The 7124-nt window shown below is 36.6% G+C and overlaps 1 long non-coding RNA gene across 1 annotated transcript in view; it reads right to left on the reverse strand.

The window, feature by feature from the left end:
- LOC115344045 overlaps positions 1–7124 on the reverse strand; it is a 43361-nt gene that overhangs the window by 18674 nt on the left and 17563 nt on the right. The window contains exon 3 of the long non-coding RNA XR_003924387.1: positions 2685–2754. This is a non-coding gene — a long non-coding RNA (uncharacterized LOC115344045). The remainder of the gene's footprint in view (positions 1–2684; positions 2755–7124) is intronic.

Here is a 7124-nt window from a genome sequence, read left to right on the forward strand (position 1 = left end):
GTAGAAAAAGCCCCTGTAAATGATCTGGTGCTGCCAAGGCATGTGACATTTCAGTGAATGGATGACCATCTGTACACAGACGACTTTCTGTGCTTGGAGAACACCTGGGTCAAGGTGGAGTATAATCAAGTCCCACTTGGTAGCTTAAATTGTTTAAGGATTTTCAGATTCAATTCCTGGCTCAAGTTTTCCCCGATGTGGGTATAAGTGCATCTTGAATATTCTGGCTAATGGAGGGATTGACAGCTCTGTGTTTAGAACCCAGTAAAATATCTCTCTTTGTCCTCCTGAATACACCTTGTGGAAGATTCTTCATCTGTGCACCACTACCTGCCAGGCAAGATACTGTGACATTCCCTCTTCTTCCCTTGAGAGATGTTTTCCTCTTAAAAGGACATGGGGGAAGGGGTTTCAGAGCTGTAGTTAAAATGGCACACTTAATAAAGGCATTATGCTTTGATAATCTTTTTCGCAGCACCTTTTTCAACTGAATGGTGCATCAGGCTCCTGTCAGAAAGCCCCTCTTCATCACAAGGCGTGCCGTCCCTCAGCAGGCAGTCCAGCCGTGACACAGAGGAAATAACAGCTTGCCACCTATTCAGAGGTAGAGTCACCTTGGAGGATCTGTGCTACCTTTATTTTTCTCCCCTGAAAATACTGTCTAGTGTACATAAGCCTATTATATATTTTCTTTTCTTCTGAATGACTAGCAAGCTACAATTTGGTTTTGCTTACATTGCTGTCAAAAATGGAAATACTTTGGATACAAATCTTAACCTTAAACTGACTTGAAACAAGATGAAACAGTAGAAAAGAGGATCAGCAAACAAGCAGAAAAAAAGTAGTTTGTTTTTTCTTAAAAGGTGACTGTCCTTATAGCTATATGTGATAAAGTATGTATGTATTTATTCAGAGTAGTTGTAAATTAGCATTTACTGATATATATTTATTTAGATTATTCCTTTCTATGTGATTTGTATCAAACTTTATCTGAAACTTTGACTTTAATCAGGAAAGCCTAAAAATAGAATTTTAAATTTGCAATTCAAGCTTACAATTTAATGAGTCTGAGCTTTTTCTAGGCATCATATTGCTGGGGGGGGGGGGGGGCGTGGAAGAAAAAAAGAAATGCTTATTGTAAAAAAGGGAAGTGCTTTTTTTAATTAGTGAGTTATCTTTCCAGGCTCCAAATTATCCTGGATTATGGGACTACTAGTTCTTACTCTTCATTTACAGCTGTACCATACAAGGAAAACATTTTTTCCAATTTTTCAATTCCTCAGACAATTCTCTAATTTAAATTACTCTCTGAACTGGAATACTTTAATGAACTTACATGGAAAAAAAAAAAAATCTACCTTTAAAGCAAGTTTGTCTGCACAGAGGCTATGGCAGTAAAAAACTGGTATAACTCTTCTAACTGTTTAAACTACCTACTCATATTAGAAACCAGTTTCTAGTGTTTTATTGGTTCAAAAATCTTTAAAGGTCAACAGATACTATCCGAATTATTTTACTTAAATTTTAGAAAATATAATAAGTAATAGGTAAGGTAGCAAAGTATTCATTATTTTTTAAATTATGCTGATACATTTATCTGAAGTAAAATAATACACTTTGTTTAAACGAAAATCAATTGAAATACTAAATAAATATTTATATAGTAAAACTAAATGTTTCCTTAACAAAGATTTTTTCAGCAATAGATGCCACATTGCAAACTGTGTATCAATATTGTACATTTACATGTGCTCTGTCTCCCAGAAACTTCATTATTTTCAGCCCAGGTGCATCCACTTTTGAAGAATTTGGAAAAACATCTTCCCCATGAGAAGAAATTAGTTTATTTAAAAAAAAAAACCAAGCAACTAGAAACCTACTACTCTGTTTAAATTTAGTCTATATGGAGATCAAGGTACACAAACACCATCTGAGAGGTGCTGAAGCTTTTATTCTAAATTCAGATGAACATTAGCACAGCAATAATAATAATAATAAGGGATTAGCATTGTGTAACGAAGTAGTGAAGTAGTATTTTGCAGCGCAACAGTATCATAGCCACTGTAGTGAGTGATTGCTATGGTTACTCAGAATGGTGTGCACCGTGTGTACGCTGGAGAGGTTATGATAATAAAGCAATAAGTCATAGGAATTAGTGAGCTCTTCATTATTATCATTGTAATGGCTCCCCAATGGGCAATGTACACTAGGAAAAAACTCAAACACTCTGAAAAGTAGTTAGTATGAACACACTGGTACCTTTCCCCCAAGGTTAATAATTCACCTATATATATAAGAAGTACCAGAAGGCCCTAATCTATGCTAAACTAAGCAATTTCATTTTATATCTTCTTTTCTTTCTAGAAAAGCCTCTTGATAAAAACATACTAGCTAAACTGCAGGCTACATTCTTTTCTCACTTAAGTCACTGCAATGAGACAGGGAAGAAGAAAAAATCCTGGAGGACCTCCTTGAAGGAGAAAAATATTTAAAGTGAAAATGACAGAGAAGCAAAGTTTACAAAAAAAAACCCCAACTTTCTTTGCCACCACTGACCACACGACTTTTGCTGTTCACAACAAAATTGTAGGACCTTTCTGAGCTCTTCTGCAAGCTTAATGTTGCAGTCCTTTTGTAACTAAGGTGAAGTTAAAAGAGGTCACAGATGTGCTAAGAAAACTCACTTGCATAAATTCTGCAGCTTTTATCTAGTGACGTCCCTTTTGGCATTTTAGCCTCCATCATCCCTGAGACCTGCAGGACACAAGACCATGAGTAAGCTCAAAATAAATGGAATAATTCAATACCCTCAACCTTAAATATTCAAAGTTCATAACTTGTCTCCCTCCCCCTATGCTCTCTGCATACTGCAAATTGTTGTGGGTTTTTAATGTAGTGATTTTTTTTTTTTTCCTAGCTAAATGTGTGGATCCCTGTATTTGCTTGCACAGCAATGTGGTTCCAAAATGTTCTCAGTTCATTGATCTGGAAACATTTTTTTATTAAGTAATGCCAGCAGAGATACTTACAAGCATGTGAGATACAGTAAATTTCAGGAGACACGGAATAATCTATGAGATTTTGCCACATCATTTCTGGAGTGATTTCTACGTATCCCCCAAAATATCCTGGAACACCAATGGATTTGCCTTGTTTTTATTTTTGCTTTTAAGTCGTAAACTTCAGGTCAAATGATTCTTATGCTGAATTACGTTTGCCTTTTCCCATTTATGGTGCATGTGTGTGTTTGTGAGGTGAAATCAAAGCAGCCATGCCTTGGGATAGCAGGATGTCAGGGCACAGTCCGTTGTCTAGTTGCTGTTGAGCCTTAGGAAGGACTTTGCAAGAAAGAAGCTACTTTTACGAAGGATTTTTAAAGCAGGAGGAAGATTTAGCCAGCTAAGCTCAGAAGGGCATGATAACAACAGAGGAGCTGGTGGTTAGTAAAGTATTTATAACAAGGTTAAGTAGCAGTACTAAAGTTGTTTAGCACAAATTCCTGTTTTTCCCTCATCCATTAGGTTTCCCTAGCCCGAGTAGCAAACAGGCAGCAGGTAGAGAGTTACACCCTTGCAAAAAAATCCCACAAACCAGGAAAAACATTTAGGATGAACCAGGAAAAAGAACAAACTCATTATCTATCAAAAACTTTAGTTGTCCTATAATAATATTGCATACATTTTTATCAGGCTCTTACTTGTTATATTTTGTTAGTACTGATTTAAAGTATATTAAAAATAGAGCACTTTTTATTTTTTTAAGAAACTGTGAGTTTTAAAACCACCCAAATTTTCATTTAAAGCAATCCAAATGGAGCAATTCATTTTCAAACTATAGCAGGTTGGGCAGTATACTCAGACAGAACTCACGTTTCTTAGAGCTAGAGCATAGTAAATCAACTAGTAGAATATATAGAAGAAGGTAGTATGTTGTTGAGAATCAAAAAATGTGGTTTGGAGTCTCCTATAAATCATCAGGACAGATACTTCAACTTCGTTAGTGCTGAAGTTATGAATTATAATAGAATGCACCAACAGCGTAATAAAATCCTACCTGGAGAATGGCCTCTTTCAACCCCCATAACCAGAGCGATTCAGTTTTCATAAGCTGATGTTGGAAACTCTATAAAACATTTTGGACATATCTCACAAGGAACCAGTCAACATTTGCTGACACAATCATTCATGATGTCTTTCTCAGAAATTAATGTCAGAGTTACGTTAACCAAATTATAAAAATCCTGAGATCAAAAATAAGCCATAGAAACAGGAAATGTGTAATTTTCTTCAAAAAATCAGTCTTTCCTTCTCAGAAGTATACTGTAGTTTATAAAGGTAATAAATTCAGGCTAAGGACTGACTTAAAGCTGCAATGTCCTTTCTTTTGCTATTACTAAATCCTAAAATGCAGTAACTTCTCCTTTTCCAGTTAGGTGTTGTCACTTGTCTTATTTCATATCACTCATCATAGCTGCACTCATTCTGCAGTTTAATCAGAAATACACATAACTTTTATGCCAAAGTTGGAAATCAGGGTCAATTATCTCTGTTCAGCTTCTGTTACAAATTCAAAACTAAAGGAAATTTACCATCTGCTGGGCAGAACTCAGCAGAGGTGCAGGTGAGCACTCATCACCTCCTTTCATCTCTAAAGAAATTTTATGGCTTGAAGACTCCTGCTCCTTCCTTGCTGCAGGTCTTCTCAGAAGCAGCAAGTTATCCCTTTCTCATTTCAGGGACTTCTCTATTGCTAGTAATTCCTATTCAAATGTTTCTGCTTTCCACAAGCTCATCTCTCTTCCCATCCTTAATTTTTGATCAAATGTTAGGAAAGGCATAGGGTTGCGGTTCTTTAATTTTTAGATTTTGTAACAATGAGATACAGGTTGGTACGTCCTAAAAAGCATCAAATGCAATGCTTCCTAAGAGATTGGAAGTATGAGGGAAAGAGGCAGCCATGCAACCTCCTGATGAAGCTCTGTGGAGGTCCATTCAGCTTCTGTTAATACGTGACTGTAGTAGCTATGCTAGTTACGTCTTACATACAAAACTGTCTAATTTCAGCTTGAAAAAGCCTTCTGTGGGGGCCTACCAAAACAAAACTGCTGCTTGACTCAGTGGGAGATGTGTGGCAAGACAAGGCTGTCTGCTAACATTTAAAGCTCAGTGGTGAAGAGGAGGGCTTTCTTCAGGCAGAACGAGAAGTTGTAAATAGAAAAATGGCAGGCATTTGAAGAACTATAATATTGCCAAATGCAGGAAAAGATCCATGACAATCAGATTTATTATGCTGTGGAGCGGTCTCCTGGGGCAAGATGTGAAAGCCCCAACCTTTTAGCAGAATTTGAAGCATAGGGAACAAAAGAAGATATATTGCATGGAAAAGCCTTGCTCTGACAGGAAGATAAAACAGATGGACTGATAGATCTTTACAACTGCAAATCTATGATTCTCTGACTTGGAGGTCCCTGTTGCTTAATTAGTTCCATTAGTTACAGCTGAACTGTTATGATGTGGTACTTATTGTGCAAAGTAAAATCAATAGACGTGTGTCTGTACCACAGTGTAGGCTACGCTGCATGCAGTATAAGATGGAGGAGGAATTCACTAGCAATGTAAAACTGTCACATTAATTAAAAAAAAAAAAAAGGAAAACTGCTAAAATTTAAAAAGTAGCAAAATATGTCCTGCACAGCATGTTTATACCGGAGAACATAAAACCTTGCTCTTATGCTGTCCAGTATCACTAAGTTCTGTTATCACTCCTTAGAGAGAAATTACAGTTACAATAGTGAATATCATAAATAGGACACCAATTGCTGACCACCAGTTTCCAGGGAGGAAAATGATGCAAGCGTATAAACAACTGTGATTTTAATAGAGACTAAACTACTATATAGTGTTTCTAATATATATAAATTAATGTATAGTGGTTGAGCAAGTTTATTAGTATGGCAATTGTAGTACAGTAATCTAATGTGCAATGGCTCTGTTCAGTCCCTGTTTTAATTTCCAGTGGAGAACTTAAGGGGAACTTAACGACCATATGTCATGAAATCTTTCTGAAATCCTCAGTTTCTGTTCAGTTCCAGCTCTCCTCTTCAGCGAGCTTCAGCTCAGGCCAGTGAAGACAGCACTGTTTTCTACCCGGACAATGAAGATGGGTATAAGCTGTCTCTTTCAAATTACAACTAGAAAACTGCCATCAGTAGAAGCTTCTTTTCCTGACCCCTTTTTTCTTTTTTTTTTTAGTTGTGTGCAAAACCCAAAACAATCTCAAGCAATTGGAACACAAGCCTTTTTGACTCTGAGACTGCTCAATCAGTAGGGATTTGCATCAGGAAAGAAGACAACTGGTGGCAACAGTCTCCATGTCTGCTCAGTACCTGGCTTCTCAGTTGGGATAACTAGTAAAGGGTGGGACAGTTTTAATGCTATGAATACCTTAGCAAACTGATAACAGGTCATTTCAACAAAAAGTTAAAACAACATAGGATAGTATATATTTATAGGTTTACTCTCAAATAAGAGTAGACTTTATTTACTGGAAAAAAGATACTGATATTTTCCCTGAGAAATAGAGGGTTTACTCCTACATAATTGGAGATTTCTTTAATATTCTAGACTACCTAGTTCATTGCATATACAATAGTTCTGTCCTTTATGAGCACTGACAGAACAGCTGCATTTTGCTACTTCCACAGAAAGAAAAAGATAGAGAAATCAGAGTGTATCTCTAGTTTGAGCTGCGAGCTCATTTCTAGTCTTGTTTGCTGCACATTTTTTATGGAACTCTTTGTCAGCCTGTGCTTGGTCTGCTGGTAAAGTGAGTTTAATGGCTATTGCGGGGTGGTGAGTTTCCAGGAACCATTGCTTGAAAAACACCTAGAAAGCTTGCATTAAGGAACTTCAGAGTATTGTATTATAGTGATCACTATCAGGCTTAGTCACATCACTTAGACCTAATAGAATTGTCTGAGTGTAGCTCATCTGAATTGCAGGGCATAGATTCTTAGTGTGTTTACAATTTGTTTATTGATACTTGTTTTTAAAAAAGTGACTTAGATAAATAACGCAGTAAGTAACATGAAAAATAAGTAAGTAAGCTTTCCTCAGATTACCAAT

Source organism: Aquila chrysaetos, chromosome 7 (assembly GCF_900496995.4).
Source record: "Aquila chrysaetos chrysaetos chromosome 7, bAquChr1.4, whole genome shotgun sequence".
Lineage (NCBI taxonomy): Eukaryota > Metazoa > Chordata > Aves > Accipitriformes > Accipitridae > Aquila > Aquila chrysaetos.